Source organism: Urocampus carinirostris, chromosome 9 (genome assembly GCF_059441175.1).
Source record: "Urocampus carinirostris isolate Australia breed hairy pipefish chromosome 9, RoL_Ucar_1.0, whole genome shotgun sequence".
Taxonomy (NCBI): domain Eukaryota; kingdom Metazoa; phylum Chordata; class Actinopteri; order Syngnathiformes; family Syngnathidae; genus Urocampus; species Urocampus carinirostris.
The window spans coordinates 11,970,171-11,987,636 of record NC_142357.1 but is presented as its reverse complement, the minus strand read 5'-3'; the positions used below and the strand labels follow the sequence as shown (position 1 = coordinate 11,987,636).

At 45.2% G+C, this 17,466-nt stretch overlaps 1 protein-coding gene across 4 annotated transcripts in view; it reads left to right on the top strand.

Moving 5' to 3' along the window:
• The window catches only part of arhgef37 (Rho guanine nucleotide exchange factor 37), a 79,287-nt gene that overhangs the window by 47,321 nt on the left and 14,500 nt on the right, over positions 1–17,466 (top strand). Inside the window, exon 18 of one of the 4 annotated variants that reach the window (XR_015851403.1) lies at positions 1,829–2,264. The exons of 2 other annotated variants lie outside the window; for them this stretch is intronic. The gene's annotated coding sequence lies outside the window, so the exon portion shown is untranslated. Of the gene's footprint in view, positions 1–1,828; positions 2,265–17,466 lie in introns of those variants that run through there. One more of the 4 variants, XM_088344547.1, reaches the window with a different exon arrangement.

Here is a 17,466-nt window from a genome sequence, read left to right as displayed (position 1 = left end):
AGTGCAGACCTGGGCACTCCGGTCCTGGAGGGCCGTATGTTCTGCATGATTTTTGAGGTTTCTCTGATCCAATACAGGTGATTCCAATCACCATTATCGTTAACGAGCACTTGCTAGCTTGCTAACGAGGTTATAATTTGTATCACCTGACTTAAAGAAGAGCAAACTTCAAAATCTGGCAGGACGTATGGCCCTCCAGGACCGGAGTGCCCAGGTCTGCCCTAGTGGGAGGTGGCTAGAGTCAATAAAATAGCATTTTTGACTCTTTCTGGGAGATTGAAACATAGGAGGGGATTCCCAGCCCCCACACACAACCCAACTGATGTGTTCCAACATCTCGTTGGGAATCATTAGGTGACCAAAACCCCCAATTCCAATCCTTAATGCTGAGCGCCAAGCAGGGAGGCAAAGGGTACCAATATTGTAAGTCTTAGGTATGACCCGGTCTTGGGGCGGGCCTCCTACCCCCAAGGCCACCAGGTTTTTAGTTTGTAATATTGAAATGTGCCACTGCATATATTTATGATTGTATGTTATTTTTCATTTAGAACCTCTTTATTATTTTTAGTCATTTATAACTAGTATTAAGTCGTAATTAATTAACTTTATGATCATTCATTTATTTTGGTGTAATAATTGGACGTCTTGTATGTATTCAGTTTTATCCAGCTTCCAAAGTAGTAGTGGTATTAGTAGTATTTTACACTACCGCTCTACTTTTTTCTGACCCATCCTCCGATTGATCAGCTGAGTAACTGTAAGATTCATCCAAAGCAGTAGGTGTCAGCTGAATACTGTTTTTTTCTTTTTAAGTCAAGTCAAGTCAGTTTTATTTGTATAGCCCTTTATCAAAAGGCTGTACTGAGCAGGGATTATTGCAAACTACACACTACACCATACCCCGATCTAAAACCTTAATCAGGGCAAAGAAAAACTTAAAATCTGAACATGAAGAAAATGAAGAAACCCTGCTCGTTAGGAAGCACAGGGAATTAATGAAGTAAAAAATCTTGCACATAATTTTGCTGATTTTAATTTTTTTTAAAAACTCTAGAAACAATTTAGAACCTAGTAAAACATTTTTGGTTTCGCTGGCTGATAATTTTTGCTCATTTATAGGATCATTTTTGTTGTTTTTCACACAAAAAACACACACAAAATATTGGAGACTGGAGTAAGTTGTAAGTGCATCGTAACAAAATTGCAATAACAAAACTACAAAATAAGTCAATAAATAAGATATAAACACCCATTTAACTACATCTGCAGTGCCTCCCATTTGTAAAAGATGCATTCATTAAAAAAATCCAATATTGGTTTAAATAATAAGCAAAAATACATGAATTATTATGGGCAGCGCGGCGGAGTAGTGGTTAGTGCGTGTGCGACACAGTTCTAAGGTCATGAGATCGACCCTTCCTGTGTGGAGTTTGCATGTTCTCCCCGTGCTTGCGCGGGTTTCCTCCGGGCACTCGGGTTTCCTCCCTCATTCCAAAAAAACATGCATGTCGGGTTAATTGGCTTGTCCAAATTGTCCCTAGGTGTGAATGAGCGAGTGAGTATTCTTTTACCGTGTGCCCTGCGACTGGTTGGGAACCAGTTCAGGGTTTTCCCTGCCCACTGCCCGAAGATAGCTGCGATGGGCTCCAGCACCCCCGCGACCCTACTGAGGATAAGCGGTGCAGATAACGGAGGGATGGATGGACATTAATTATTATATAAAAACAATTTTTTAAAATAGACCTAGGTCTAGAAATTTTTATGTATTTTAGATAATATGAGCCTCACCTAGAGAAAGCTTAGATTATTGACATGTTGCTGCTTACAGGTACTATACAACTCAAAAAACAAAAACTGTGTCCTACCGAAAGACTGCAGGGTATTGTGAGAACAGCAGAAAAGTTCAGTGGTGTCGTCCTTACGCCCCTCCTGGACATCGACAACTCCCGCCTCACCTACAAAGACACCAGGATTGCAAGTGACCCCACCCACCCATCTCACAGCCTCTTCGACCTGCTTCCCTCAAGGAAAAGACTGTGGAACCTCAGAGCAAAAACCAGCAGGCTCAAGGACAGCTTCATTCATTAGCCTCTCAGGGCTCTCTGCTCTACCACCTCCCACCCATATGCCTTCTGCCACATCAATGCAAAACTTCTCTATTTAGATTCCGGCTGTACTTTGCCATTTATTTTTTTAAACTCCAAACCTTATATATTTTTAGATGACCATGTTTCTATTTGTTATTTGCAATGTCTTTTAAGTATTGCATGTTTGTACACAGGGAAGATGAAGTAATTTAATCTGTATGTATATTGTGTATATAGTATATTTGACAATGAAGTTGAAAATCACGCAAAAGGCTGCGCACAATAATTTGAAGAAATGATACTTAAAAGGCCGTACTGTGTTTCTTCCTTGTGATCCTCAGCAGTTGTTTTCCATCATACTGCAAAATACAGTGACATATAATGGTCAAATTATGTACACTGTACCTTTAAAAACACACTCCATGTGGGAAAATTGTCCCTTAAACCTGCAAGGGATTGCCGGGAGCTTCTGATCTCTTTGTTGTTTTTCCACTTGAGAAGACAGGTGTATACGTATGTATTCACCCTAAACAAACACGTCAGGACTTAACCTTTTTGCAAAGTTATGAAAACACTTGAGGAAGGGGTTTCACATTGTGTGTGCATGTATTCCTTCACACCATCATGTGACCTTTCCGTGTATGATGTAGTGCCTATGTGAGTGTGTGTGTTTTGTGTGGGAAAACTAGAGACCTTCTTGTTTTGAATTCCTCAAAGCCAACTGTCATAATAGACTTGTAGGTGCTGAGGCTATGCACGTGTGTCACAATAAAGAGGAGGACTACTGGTGGAAGGGATAACAATCTATCTATATACCCTGGTCACATCTCTCGCGAGGGTTGACCGACAGACGAACACATACAATAAAAAAAGGAAAAAGTAGCAAAAAACACAAAAATTTGACCATGGCCAACCCAAATCCCCAAATGCCCAAACAAGTTAAGCACCTTGGCATCCATGTTGGTCATGCTTTCGTCCCTCAAGATGAAACGGTACACCAGAAACCGGCCATGTCACTCAGGGTGACAACACACTCTTCTGTTATACAGCAGGACCCAACAGCTTTCACTGGTTTACCCCTGCCATATCATACAGTTGCCCTGCCCATCCCTTAGCACACCTGTCAACATACCACTATCCTTTCACAACACCTCTCAACTCATTCCTATCACCAACAAGAGCAATAGCTTCCACAGGTCGCAGGTCTAAAAAAAAATAAATAAAATAAAATAATAATAAAAAAAAATGGATTCAATATATATATCTTTTTTTTTTAAAGCATTTTTGAAGGGGCGTCGCTACCTCGTGGTTCCACGTTCGCGGGTTCAGAGCTTTTGCAGGTCCAAAAAATAATAACAATTTAAAAACATTTTTTGTTTTTTAGCATTTTTGAAGGGGCGTCGCTACTTCACGGATTTTCACTTTTCGCGGGTGGTTTTGGTCCTCATTAACCGCGTTAACCGAGGGATTACTGTATTTGGTGAGATACAGACTTGCCTGGAGTGGCTTGTGAAAGTTATTACGTAGCCTAGCCGTAGCGCTGGCTAGACCTGCGGCCCCGATATTGCTCTCAATCTTTCCAAGTCGCCTCATTCTTTTCCCGTACCCGATAAGAATCCAAAGAGCACCCGCTGGTGATCAGCATTTCTTTGCATTCTTCTGACATTCCTCAGAGTCCCCTTTAATTAAAGAATATCTTTTCCATATCAACCTTAATACTCCCCCCCAACAAGACCATTGTTATTTAAGCACTTTTCGGATATCTGCATTATGTGATCATTTCTTTTGGTTTTCTCAATTAGAGTTTTCGTGTGAAGCATGTTCCTTGGCTCGATAAAGTTTCGGTAAACACCGAGCTCGCGTGTAGAATCGAATTGGAACGTCCTTTCCAATCGACCGCTTCTCTTTCAGCGGCACGTCAGGGGAATTCGCTGGCCACTAAGTATGCTAAGCTAGGCTAACGTCTCCTCTTCCCATCTTGCGGGGCAACCCTATCTTCGGGTGACATCATCGATCCAGAAGTGAGGCGGAGCGGCCTTCAGACGGCCTTGCAGGCAACACGTTAACGCACGTGCACGTACAAACGCACGCGTGCACAATCAATAGCGTTGGGAAGACACACACACACAAGAACACACTACGTGCACACTTAAATGCTACTAAGGAAAGATAATTAGTTTTGTTTAAAAGACATGGACACAGTAATATATGTGTAATTAAATCCACAGACACATACTTTAAGTTAAACACACAAATACGCACACACATGCACACAAACACATTCATTCGGTGGCTCTTGGTATGTTGGCTTGTCATGTGGAACCAGAAGACCTTGGGCCACTAACTCTTGTCCTTGAGTCTGTGTGTGTGTGAGGAAAGAGAGTATATAGTAGTAAATGGAGCATGCGTGTACTTACAATAAATGTGCTGATGCATCACTTTGGTGGTATACTCACACTTCACTGTATACACGTTGGGTATGTATGTATGCACTAGTACAGTCTATGTATGTAAGGGTATTCTTTTTGGCCAATGTAAATTCATTTCATGCGGTAATATATACAGGGTGTTTCAAAAGTGTTTATCCTTTGAATACTAATAATCCATTGTTATAATAAATAGATCTATTTCTCTGTGCTAAATCACGAGCAGATCATTTGTATATAAAATGAAAAAAGATTGTAATCTGCAGAGGAATATTACCCAAGATATACTTATATATAGCGTGTTTGGCAGGAGCTGGATTTCAGACTTGGTGTGTGCCATGTCTCCATGTATATTGAACAGTTGTCAAATCATTCGCATAATCCACAAACTTTTATAATTTCTCATTCAGACTTGAACGAAAAAATTCTATGACCTTCGAGATGGATGGTTTCTAATTTGATTTAATTTAATCATGTACTTTTGTCCAGACCAGAACAGAAGGAGGACCCAGATGCGTAACGTTACTCACAAGTTCATTGAAATACAGAGGAAAGTCAGCACTAACGATCCGGTGCTAGCTGGACGTGGGAAGCAAGCCGCTCACGAGATCGGAGCGTGTTCTGAATGGAGAAATGGATCCTCCGAAGCCTGAGATCGTAGCGTAGTTAGACGTAAAAACACGTTGTTAGCCGAAGCGGCAGTTAAGAATGTGGTCAGGGTAAAAAAAATGGGTCGTTAGCCGGGACGGGAGATCAAAACGTGGTGGGGGTCAAAAAACGGGTCATAGCAGGAGTCAAAACGGGGAAATCAGGAACGGACGAGTGGAAAACGGGTGACAAAAGGGACCAACGGGAGTCAAAAATGCTTGGCTTGTGAAAACAGAGGTTCGCTGAAGGACTGACAAAGAGCGAGTGACAGTACTGGGCTTAAATAGGAGGGGGAACCAATCAGGTAACCAGCAGCAGCTTGCGCCAAAGGAGTGGGCACAGGTGAATGTAATAAGTAATCACGACAACTTTCTGTGATACTTACATGTCAAATCATATCAAAACCTTTGAAACACCCTGTATTTTAAAAATGGTGTCGTTCTAAAATATGATCTGTTGTTTGTTTGTTTATTTGTTGGTATAAAGGAGAGGCAGATGAATCCAAATATTGATATGAAATATTCTTAGCAAGTACTTGGATCAAATCAACACTGTTGTATTGGAATCGATGCTCTCTTTCCATTTCAGGATGTAAGATTTTACATACATTACAATGTTTAAATTTGATCACCTTATGCAAACACTTTGTTTGCACTACCGACTAAAATATTGTCTTGGTCGTGTTGACCTTTTTATATCTTATTTTTATGTTCATTACTTTGCTATTTTTTTATTTGACTCTTGACTTTTGTTTTGAAACAATCGTTGTACAGTTAAAGGTTTTATCATCATATTGTTTCCACTATGGCAACACGGTAGCGCGGTGGTTAGCGCGTGTGCGGCACAGTTCTGAGGTCATGGGATCAAACCTTCATGTGTGGAGTTTGCATGTTCTCCCCGTGCTTGCGTGGGTTTCCTCCGGGCACTCCGGTTTTCCTCCCACAAAAATCATACATGTCAGGTTAATTGGGAGGTGTGAATGAGCAATTGGGTTGTCTGTCTTTGTGTGCCCTGCGGCTGGCTGGCAACCAGTTCAGGGTGTCCCCTGCCCACTGCCAGCTGGGATGGGCTCCAGCACCCCCGCGACCCTACTGAGGATAAGCGGTGCAGATAATGGATGGATGGATGTTTCCACTATTTGCACTTTGAGTTCATTTTCATAATAGTGTGCAATGAAAGGTATAGCTGTTTTTCTTTGTTATATTTTTATTTTTGGCACATTGCTGTGTTTTTTTTTTGCTTGACTCTCTTGACTTCTGAAACAGTTATAAATATAAATATTTCCATGACATTTTTATCCTGCTACAGTTAGTATTTTAGTTATTTAATAAAAAATAAAAACATTTTATTCCAGCTAGAACCAAAAAGAATCAAAAGCAATACTTTGCTTTAATCTATAAAGATTCCAGCCAAGCGTAAATAAAAGCCCCCAAAAAATGAATAAATCAAATCAATCTGTAAAAGGGTTAACAGTGAATGACATTCCTACTTTAGAATTTCAGTTTCATTTGCCCTCTTTGCAATCTGCTTTCTTTAGCCGGTCCACCGGCATCTTGCATGCATCTCTCCATGTGTGTGCACGCGAGTGAGAGTGCATGTGTTTTGTGTAGCTTTCTGTGTTTGTGTTTTCATGCGTTTGTTTGGAGTAGTAAGCAAGAGCCTGATGAGCTGTCATCATGCAGCTTTTTGGATGAGTTCGCAGAGGTTATTTGGGGATAACTCCCTTCCCCCTTCCGCTTACTCGCGATGCATTTGTGTGTGTGTGTGTTTTTGTGCTCTCAGAAGTAATAATTATGTTGGATTTCTCAGTCATTGGAGCGAGGGGCAGGCAGGTGCCCGGGGAACTGAACTCTGCCTCCCACTCTCACAGAGCATTTTTTTATTCTATATTCTTCCCATACCGTATTCCTTTTTGTGCAAGAGAGTAAATTAAAAATGTTTTAATGTATTTTGGGAATTATTTTTTATGGGTTTACTCACATGTTTATTTTTTGTATATTTTCATGTGTATTGTTGGGTAATTTTCGTCTATTATCAAAACAAACAAAAGTTACTTATCTGACTCCAAATTACGGTAACCTTACCCGCCATTCATCCAACAATTACGCGCGCTCGTTCTGCAATTGAGAGGTCTTAGGAAGCCGGCATTTTCACACACGAGTGGATTTATTCCTTTACAAACAAATCTAATACAAACACCTGGATCTCGGGTCCCTCTCAATACAACCCTGTGCGTCTCTGTCACCTCAGCAGACGAACTCTCTCTTCCGAGTTGGCCAGGGCGGTTTTAGATTACACAATATGCAAATAATATGGCTAAATATGGAAAGACAACAACCTGGCATAAAATCATTGGCTATGTATATGCTGCAGTTAACTTTAGCTTTCTTATGATTGGCTTTCTTTGTTCTGCAGGATGGCGTGGCGACTCCTCCTTTCTGTGGTATGCAGCCGTTGAGCCTTGTTGGGTGATCTGGCGCCTCTTTATCTCATCTGGGTGTTCCTGTAACATTCCAGTCATGCTTTCGCACTCAATCACTCCTTATATGGCAACACAAGCACACCGCATACCGCAACCGCTCAGCAGCACAGCATAATAACATATTCTTTTATTCCCTCTCATGACCTCAGACTACTGAGGTCATCACCTACACCACGTTCTTACAGCTCCGATGCTCGGAGAGGGACAGCACCACCGTCATCCTGTGGCTCTTTTTGTGGGATCAGCATGTACTGCCCTCCTTTTGGCAGTGGGCCCAGCGTGCGTTCGATGGTCCTTACAGTCAGGGATCTGATACAAGGTATACAACAACATCCGCACAACACCATAATAGCCGTAAAAACTGCAAGCGAAATCAAAATGGAAGCAATCAAACTCTTATACTTTCCAAACACATTCAACCAATCAGAATACCAACTTGAGTCGACTCCTGAATGCTCCTTCATTTTATTACTCAATGTACGCAGTCCCTCCAATGCCTTGGTCAGGCGGCCATCAGGAGAGGTGTTGTTGGGAATCAGAGTGCAACACTGATCCCCAAAAGTGCCACACACCCCTCCTCTCTCAGCCAAAACCATATCTAACCCTATTCTATTTTGGAACGCCATCAATGATGTCGCAGCTAGTTGCTCATGCACTGCTTGGAGTGCGGAAGTAGTAAAGTTTGCCAATCGCTGGACATTATAGTGGATATAATTAATTCTATCCACGTTCTTATTTACCGTTACAAACAGGAAGATACTCTCCCATCCTGCTGCCACCTGGTCAACCAATTTATACTCATCCGGGACCCCTCTAGGAACGCCAATCGCATCTATGTACGTAGGGTCACCGGCACTAAGCCATTCTTGCATATCCCTTTTCCTCCTTGGGAGGAAGGGGACTCTTCCCCATTGTACACTATCTTTCCAATTCATCTTGGTGAGGTCTACCGCTGTCACGCTAACTGGCATGATCAACGTGACCAAGGCACACCTACCTGAGGCATTGGTGGGCAATCTGTCGTACAACACTTTCGTTCCACACCACAGCCAAACATCAGCTCGAGCAAGCGGGGTACCTGCTGGCAGAGACACATTATCGCCGCACCATGACTCTTGGATCTGGCCAATGCCAGTCCCTGTTCCATTTAACTTTAAACATATAAAATTTTGCCTAGCCACTTGAGTGCTAAAGATGGGTTTTCCTTTTTCCATCCCTGTTACAGGAAAGACCTGATCCAGTTGGGTGCAGTCCCCCTGGAGCGTTTTATTATAGAGCACCCCAATTATGCAGGACTTTGGAATCGTCGTGGCTGCCATGATTTTCAGGGTGGGGCGTGCCCCGAGGCATACCAGACAATTCTCCTTTGTGGCATTCGCCGCCTGTTCAGCCATCAATAGCCAATTATTTGTAACCATGGAAACACCTGTGTGGATCAGGAACCAATCATCCACAGTAGACATTGTTTTAGCTCTTGTCCCCGTCATATGGGTGTAATTGCTTAGCAGCGGTCGATCCCCTTTTTCCATAGTCCGATTTTCACAGATTATTATCGGGAAATATGGGTCTTTTCCCGACGAATATGCCCACAAAAGAAATCCCCAACATGATGTGTTCACAATCATCACATCCTGATTAGGGAGGGCAATAGGTCTATCCCCCATTGCCACCGTTATTTTCAACACTTCACCTTCTTTAGCCAAAGTCACTGCCTTATGATAATATCTGCTAACTTCACTTTGTGGGGGAGTCCAATAATCACCATCCTGAGTCGTAATTAATGCATCCCAACCCCACATTATCACATGTCCTGTCATATACCACCAATAATTAGGATACATATCACCTGTTACCTCATATAATGCAACCGCTGCAGATGAATACCATGACTCGTGAAACCCTCTTAATGCCTTTATTGGCACATTCACTTGGGTAGTTGTATTTGGGGCCACTGTCACTCGCAATGAATTATTATATGCCCATTTTACTATCCATGGTTGATATCCCTTCTCAAAAGAGTCCCAATAGTTTTCTTGTTTCGTCTGTCGTTTAACTCTGGGTTTCAATGAAAGTGCCACAGGCCAATCATGATAATTTGGTTGGTAATTTTCCAATTTTTCAAGCAAATCTCGCCATTGTTGTGTCCAATTAAAGATTCTCACCCAAGTGCTCACCTGCATTGGTTGTTTACATTTCAGATTTAGCAGCAATTGTTGTGTCTGTGTCAGCGTTTTACCACCATCTTGCTCTGCTTCATACCACACCGTTCCATTACAGGAATGATACTCCACCACTCTCTCCAGCACCACTCCATCATCTCGTTCATCCTGTATCACATTATCCAAGGCCATCAGCGTACAGACAAAAAGCACACATAGCAAGCATATCATAATAAAAAGAAAAGAAAAAGGACATTTGCGTCCCTGTTGGTCACCCTTAGTAGGTTTTTCACTTCGAACCACCTTTACCTTCCCTCTCTTGACCTGCCCGTCCGGGCAGGCAACTTTCAAACTAACCATCATTAGGCACAAAATCAGGCGCAGGCCGCAATTGCGAGTAATGATACCACTTTTGTCCTTTCGAGTCCAATTGCGCGGCGTGTGAGGTTCTAGCCAGAACCTTGAACGGTCCCTTCCAGCGCGGTTCAGTCCACTTCCGGGAGAGCACCCGGAGGTAGACGTATGGCGTGATGTCCGAGTCCAAAGAAGGCGAAGATGAAGACGTCTCTGCAACCGCCTTTTCAGCGACCTGTGCAGACACACTGGAAACAAGTGAATGAAGATACTTCCAATATGCTGCATGTGACAAATCCGGTGTCGGTAGGTCGGCTGGAGGCACCAGAGTGGAGGCGGGACCAGGCATGAGGCGACCAGTCAATAATTCAAACGGAGCAAAACCCGTCATTTTGTGAACAGTTTGGCGAACAACTAAAAGTGCCAAGGGCAAAGCTTGCAACCACGTCATTTTGGTTTGAGCCATGATTTTCGCCAATTTCTCTTTTAAAGTCCTGTTGAATCTTTCCACTTTGCCTTGGCTTTGGGGGTGATAAACACACCCAAAGCGATGTTTCAGCCCCAAAAGGGCCTCAACTTTGGCCATTGCTTTATTGTTAAAATGAGTCCCATTGTCTGACCTGATCAATGCAGGAAAGCCATGTGTCGGGATGTAATGATTCACTAGAGCTTTGATCACTGACGTGGTATCTTCCTTGGCACACGGATAAGCCTCTGGCCAACGTGAATATGAGTCAACGATGACCAAAAGGAAGCGCTTACCATTTACTCTCTCATTCATATCTGTGAAGTCAATGACAATTTCAGCACCAGGCCAAGCCACAGGAGAAAATGCTCCAGGTTTAGGTTTTAATGTTGGCCTGGCATTAAAAGTTTGACATAGGTTACAGGCCGCCACAAACTGCCAAACCACCTCCTGTAACTTTGGATGCCACCATTGTCGGAGTTTGGGAAGCATTGCCTGAGGCCCCACATGTGCTACAGTATGGGCCTCAGACAACACTGAGGTCATGAGTTGTCCTTCCGGGAGAACCGGCTGGCCCCTGGGTCCCACCCAGAGACCATCCGACCTCCTAACTGCTTTTGACGCAATCCACACAGATTTTTGTTCGGGCGACGACTTACCTTGAGCCTCCATGATCTCATCCAGTGCCACCTCGGGGTCCACTGGGAGATCAGGAGGTTCGCCATCCCACACCACAGCGGAAGATGCTAGCATCATCTCCCCCTGTGGACTGTACCCAGCCACTTCCTTGGCAAGGGCGTCAGCCCTCTCATTACCTTTTGCAACCATGGTGTTGGCTTTTGAGTGTCCCGGGACCTTCACAATTGCCAATTCGTGAGGGCCCTTGATTGCTTCATACAATCGCTCCATCAAGGTTTTATGAGCAATTTCCTTGCCTTTTGCTGTCAGCCAACCATTGTGTAGCCAACCTTTAAGGTCAATTAGAGCTGCTGACGCAGCATATGCCGAATCAGTGTACACAGTCACTTGCTGCTGAGGACACAATTCCAAGGCCAACACCAAGGCTAATACTTCCGCCGCTTGAGCAGAAGGTTTTGTTGTCAACCGTTGGGCTTTCACTGGCACAAAAGCACCATCCTTCCACTCCACCACCGCCGCCGCAGCATGGAGTGTTCCATCCTTTGCACGCCAACAGCACCCATCTGTAAACATCACTCGACCACCTTCCAATGGTTCCGCATATAGGTCCCCACGGACCTTCTGGTCTTTCTGCACTTTCAATGCACACTCATGTGCGCCCTCAAGTAGGTGATTTGCCATGTTAACACCATCATACACATACGTAACATTCGGAGCTGTTAACGTTTTCATCATCCGTGTTTGTCTCAACGGCGTCAATGTGAATGCTGCAGAGGCCACAAAAGCCGACACTGCATGGTCAGTTAGCACCTGAACTGGATATCCCATAACCACATGTGCCGTTTTCTGTAGGACCTTCGCCAATCCGGCAGCATATCTCACACAATCCGCCTGCTTTTGTTCAATTCCATCTAAGGGCACACTGCAATACATCAAAACTGCCCTGTTGACACCCTGCTTTTGATACAATGCCGCGTTTACTGTCTTTTCATTGGTGGCCACATCCAGATGAAATACCTTAGTATAATCCGGAGTGGCCAAGGATGCTGCCGATGCCAATTCCTGAATCAATTTTACAAACTGCGCGTCGTCCTCTGGGGTCCACTGCAGTGTAGCCTTCAAATTGCGGACCCCCTGTTGTTTGACCAGGGCCCGCAAGCCTGCTGTTTTATCCACATAGCATGGGATATAGGCTCGACTATAACCACACAGTCCCAAAAATGACAACATTTCCTGTACTGTTTCCGGACGTGGATGTCGCAGAATGGAGCTACGGTGATCTGGGGACATTGCCAAACCGGCAGGTGTAATCACACGTCCCAAGAACACCACCGACTTTCGGCAGCATTGTAACTTCTTCCTCGAGACTTTGAAGCCCAGGTCTGCAAGCTTCAACAGCACTGCACGTGTGGCTTCCACACACTGGTGGGATGTCTCTGCTGCAATGAGAAGATCATCCACATACTGTAGGAGGACCGAGCCCTGAGGTAATTCACATAAAAACAGCAAATCCCTCAATACTTGATTAAAAATTCCTGGTGAATTTTTAAACCCTTGTGGGAGTCGTTTGTATTGCAATTTCACCCCTTTATATGTGAATGCAAACACATGTCTTATATTTTCAGCCAGTGGTAGACAGAAATAGGCGTTGGCCAAGTCAATCACCGTGTACCACTGTTTCTGAGGATCCAGTGAGGACAAAATGCGGTGGGGGTCAGGAACCGGCAAAACTGGAGTTATTGTGATATCATTTACTGGCCGTAAATCGTGGGCCATCCTCCACGTCACCCCATCAGCCTTCTGGACCGGCCTCAGAGGTGTGTTCCAAGTGGACGCCGAAGTTTCCAACACCCCCGCATCCCAGAGTCCCGCCACTGTATCCTCCATACCTTTGTCTGCTTCCTTCGGCCAGCGATATTGAGGACGGCGCACCGGAATGGAACAATCAACTTCCAATTGAATTGGTTCCACTGTGTGGCAAAATCCCACATCAAATGGACCCTGTGACCACAAGGTCTGTGGCATTTGATCCAGCATTGCCTGTGCTGACTCATGGTCAGTCTGTTCTCGTCCATGATGACGGTCCAGAAAGACCAGTTCCAATTCTGATTCATCCACCATCCTAGCCATTATCCTCCAACTTTTCGTCGTGGCTGAATGCCACACATCTGGAATCTCAGTTAACATCCAATCACTTTGTTGTGTCAGCCGCTTCACCATGGGACCCAATTGGCGGGGCTCATGGCCTGGCGACACAGCCAATGACACGTGAGGCAAACCCTCATCGCTCATTTTGTACCACTGCTCCTGCTCAGGCGACAACTGAACATATGCTGCCACCCCTTCGGGGCCCACAAAGATGCATGGTGCTCTCAATGTCCAATCATCTCCCTCAATGTCTTCAAACGCATCTCTATACACATCATCCGAATTTCTATCATAATATAGAGTGCAATGCAACGGGTCCACCGGGGAATGGTATGGTGCCAGGGCCTGGATCCAGGGTTTCCACAAAAGGTAAGTGGAGTAAATGCCTCCCCCAAATGGGGTTTCAGGACTCAGCTTGGCCCAGTAAATCCGTGCCGTCTCTGGCACCGTGGGGAGTGGCGCCATCAACCACTGACCCCTGGTTGTAACTGGCTGGGAACATTCCAAAGTTTTGCCATCCGGAAATGTCACAGTGAGTCCCTTGTCTCCACACAAAATTTGTGCTCTCAGTGCTGACAACATGTCTCTTCCCATCAAGTTAATGGGAGTGTCCACTGCGTGGACATATGAATGATAGAGTTTCTGTCCAGTGTTCGTAATTTCAGTTTTCAACGGTCGAGTGAAAAGCAGAGTCTGAGGACGTCCCGAGAAGCCGACCAACGTTGTGACTCGTCTTGACAACGCTGAGCTTGGCAGTGGCATATTAATTGATGAATGTGTCGCTCCCGTGTCCACCAACATCTGGACTGGAGTATCCGCCACTGTCAACTGAAGCATTGGCTCTGCCTGGCCAGTGCTTCCCGAGCTTCCCAGGCCCCCCTATTCGTCCTGGCCATACCACGGATCAGCCTGGTAGTACTGACCCTGTGGATTCGGTTGGGGCCATGGGCGGGGCTGTCGTGGTCCCCCTTGGGGTGGGGGCCCCGCTGGTTGGTTCTGCTGCACCGCCCCTGGTGGAGGTGGGTTTCCATGGCAATCACGTGCCCAGTGATCTGGAGATCCACAGTTGAAACACGGCCCAGGGGAAAATCTGTTCCTCCCCTGACCTGGGGGGGCGCCACGCCCACGCCCTCTGTATCCACCTCGGAACCCCTGGCCCCGGCCTCGTCCAGCCCCCGCTGGAGCTTGAAACATCTGTTTTTGTTTTGCCTTTTCCTGTTTTGCCTCACCATGCAACTTTGCCAACTGCAGCTTGACCAAGCTAGTCGCCAGAGCATCAGTCTCCTTCTGATCTTTATTAGCTTTTTCCATATATATGCGGCAATGGTGTATCAAATGCCTCTTAAATCTCGGCTCTGGACAAACCAAAATATCTGGATCAACTCTCAAAATCGTCTGTACCTCATTTGGGAGGCCATTCAACATCGCCGTCCTGAACATCATCTCAGCCTCAGGAGTACTACCTGGATGTTTACCTGTTGTATCAATCCAAATTTCCAATGCCTGAGCATAATGCTGTTCAGGTGTCACATCTTTGCCAAGATTAAAAATTGTTGGCACCGCATCCACTGGGGAGGGGAAAGCTGCTTTTAATTCCCGAAAGAGAGCCTCTGACACTTCAGCCAGGGGCGTCTCTCTCCCCAACTGGCGGGTGCCTGCTGCCCCCTCAAGGCTTTGTAGTTGAACAAGGGAGCATGATCCCAAAATAGCTTGTCGTAAATCCCCCAATGCTACTCCCTGTCCTGACATGGCTGCCAAAAATTTAGTAATCCAGGCTCGGGCCCCCTTGTGTAAGGGAGGCAACTTCTCCACCAACGCAGCCACATCCCGGAGCACTAATGGCTCATACTGTCGACCTGCATGTGTCACCACAAGGGGCGCCATTGTCTGCGGGCGCTCCTGTTGTGTCATCATCTTCCTTTTACTGCGTGTCTGGTATCCTCCTACACTCACTTCCTCATTATCAGATACTTCCCCTCTGCTCAGAGCCCTGAGCATCTGTTTCTGCTCTCTCATCAACTCTTCATCATCATCATCACTTTCCTTCGCTTCGTCGCGGCCCCCCCTATTACTGGGCGTAGCCTGCTTTTGCTTCCGCGTTTCCGCCATCACCTCCTCTAACATCTCTCTTTCCTCACTCTGCACTCTCTCTCCTTCAAACAACTTTCGTGACTCCTCCTTCTTCTTTAACAACTCTAAATTTCGCCTGCCCCCTGTGCTGGGTGTGCCCTCATTTCCTCCTCGCGCCGCCCCTGGCGTGTGCGCGGGTGACTCTGTTACTCCCTGCTGCTCTCCTCTCAGCCTCCTCCTTTCAATATTTACTGCTTGTTCGATTAACTGAATCGACGCAGGGGCCATGTGTGTATCCTCTCCTTCCACATCTAACACCATTCTGCCACCCAGTGTAACCACCGGAGCCATAATTGGCGCGGTCGGGTACGGCGGGGGCTCAACAACATACTGGTGAGGAGCGGGCAGCTGTGGATAGATGCCCCCTCCACTCCTCGTCTCATTTTCTAACTTACTTTTCTCTGCTTTTTCTTTACTTTCACCCTTCTCACTTTCTTCCTCAGCGATCACCGCCAATGCTGTCGCTATAACTGCCAACTGATGAATGCCCCGTCGATCCTCTTCCAACTCTTTCACTTTCTTTTCAACTTTCTTACGGTGTCGCCATCCGCCCTGGTCATTATCTCCCTTCATTTCCTGAATACAAGCCAACATTCTAATTTCCTTTTTCTGTAATCGTTTCGCCAGCTTCGACATATCCCATGTTCCCGGGTTTCCGCGGAACAATTCATCCTTTCTCAACTTCAAAAACAACTTCCGACTCCGTTCTTTCTCCTTCTTAATTTTCTTACTCTGAATCCCGCTTATCAATTGCGTTTCCAACTTCGAGTAATGACCATTAATCTCTGACCACACGTCAGCCTGTTCGTCTGTGCCACCGGACCCGAGATCCTTATCACACTCCTTTCCTTCTGCCATTCTCCAATCCACCCGTGCGTGTCCCAATCACTCTTATACAGAACAATTTAGACCTCTTTCACACTCACACTCACACGACTCTCACACCGATACGTAAATCCCAGATTTTAAACCGTATCAAAACCACGAATAGTTCCAAACTATTCTAGTAGGTAAATCCCAGATTTTACACCCTACTATAATCCACACGTAAATCCCAGATTTACTGCAATCCCTTCCTCACCGTTTTCCTCTTTTAATTTATACTCTTCTCCAATATGCAGAATTTAGACATATAGTAACAGGTATTCTGCTTACCTTTCAGTTGTGGGTACCCAGAGGAAAACAGGTAGGATGCAGGATTTTCCTTTTTCAGGTCGTCACCTGGTGTGGATTAGGGTCCCAGACCCTGAGTCCCAGACTCTGTGGTTTTCTCGAAGTTCCAAACTTCTTTACCTCTCATGCATCACGTCGGGGTCACCAAAGAATTGTTGGGTAATTTTCGTCTATTATCAAAACAAACAAAAGTTACTTATCTGACTCCAAATTACGGTAACCTTACCCGCCATTCATCCAACAATTACGCGCGCTCGTTCTGCAATTGAGAGGTCTTAGGAAGCCGGCATTTTCACACACGAGTGGATTTATTCCTTTACAAACAAATCTAATACAAACACCTGGATCTCGGGTCCCTCTCAATACAACCCTGTGCGTCTCTGTCACCTCAGCAGACGAACTCTCTCTTCCGAGTTGGCCAGGGCGGTTTTAGATTACACAATATGCAAATAATATGGCTAAATATGGAAAGACAACAACCTGGCATAAAATCATTGGCTATGTATATGCTGCAGTTAACTTTAGCTTTCTTATGATTGGCTTTCTTTGTTCTGCAGGATGGCGTGGCGACTCCTCCTTTCTGTGGTATGCAGCCGTTGAGCCTTGTTGGGTGATCTGGCGCCTCTTTATCTCATCTGGGTGTTCCTGTAACATTCCAGTCATGCTTTCGCACTCAATCACTCCTTATATGGCAACACAAGCACACCGCATACCGCAACCGCTCAGCAGCACAGCATAATAACATATTCTTTTA